This window comes from Myotis nattereri (genome assembly GCF_964212035.1).
Source record: "Myotis nattereri genome assembly, chromosome: 1".
NCBI classification, from domain to species: Eukaryota; Metazoa; Chordata; class Mammalia; order Chiroptera; family Vespertilionidae; genus Myotis; species Myotis nattereri.
Genome location: NC_138075.1, coordinates 24,960,818 through 24,962,023, shown reverse-complemented (window position 1 = coordinate 24,962,023; position 1,206 = coordinate 24,960,818).

The following is a 1,206-nucleotide window of genomic DNA, read 5'->3' as shown; positions in this document are numbered from 1 at the left end:
TACATTCACCCTCATCACTGAGGTTTTTACAGGTTCTTTTTTTAATTATTAGAAAAAGACATCCTTAACAAAAAAAAAAACAACCTAGTTCTTCTGTGTTCCCGATCCCAAACAGAGAATCAGGAACTGATTTTTGTTGATAAACACAATTAGTTAAAGAAAATCAAAAGTATTCTTCGTAGCCTATTAAGTCCCTACGTCTCATTATGAAGTGACTATATGTAACCATTGATTTAATTTGCCGTCAAATAGAATTTGGTGCCCTCAAGTTCACGGTGTTGGGCGAAGTATCATGAGTCAAGTAATTCAGACAATATCTCAGAATCCAAACTACATCAATACTTTATAGTAGAGCCATTTCTCCCCCCAAATAAGTGCATCCTGTGCAAGCAGACAACTGAGCTTAACCAATGAAAAAGATTAACAATAACAACACTTACGTAGTGCTTCCCCAAATCAGGCACCATTCTGAGGCTCTTTATCCCTATGAGCCCATTTAAACCTCTCAACAGCTCCTTAAGCACACTCTCAGGACCCTCCATGCACAGGCAGAAAAGATTTCCCTTCTTTCCTCGGTTTGTAAAAGGACAACTGAGTAGAAGCAAATCCCTCCTAATTGGTAGCCTCGACTTAAAACTAGATCAACAAGTTTCCCATCTCTAAACCCCCCATCCAAGCAACTCTTCTCTCAAGTCCAAAACACAAGAATAAATTTCACTCTTCCATCTAACCTTTGCAATGCTGGGTTTGTAATCTCACGTAATGCTGTTTTGATTAGCTATCTGAAAAGCAGGAAGGAAACCTCTTTCAAAGAGACAAAACCTACATCTTCGCCCTGATCAGTTTGGCTCAGCGGATAGAGCGTCGGCCTGCGGACTCAAGGGCCCCAGGTTCGATTCCGGTCAAGGGCATGTACCTCGGTTGCGGACACAACCCCAGTGGGGAGTGTGCAGGAGGCAGCTGATCAATGTTCCTCTCTCATCGATGTTTCTGGCTCTCTGTCCCTCTCCCTTCCTCCCTGTGAAAAATCAATAAGATATATTTTTTAAAAAACAAACAAAAAAACCCCTACATCTTCAAAGCAGCAGGCAACACTCAGCCAGTGCCCCCAACTGCTGGAGAGGCCTCCCTACCTTTAACATATAGTACCTCTCTCCCCCTCATCTCGAAGTTCTCCCATAAAGAAAAAATAAATACCAAACTTCT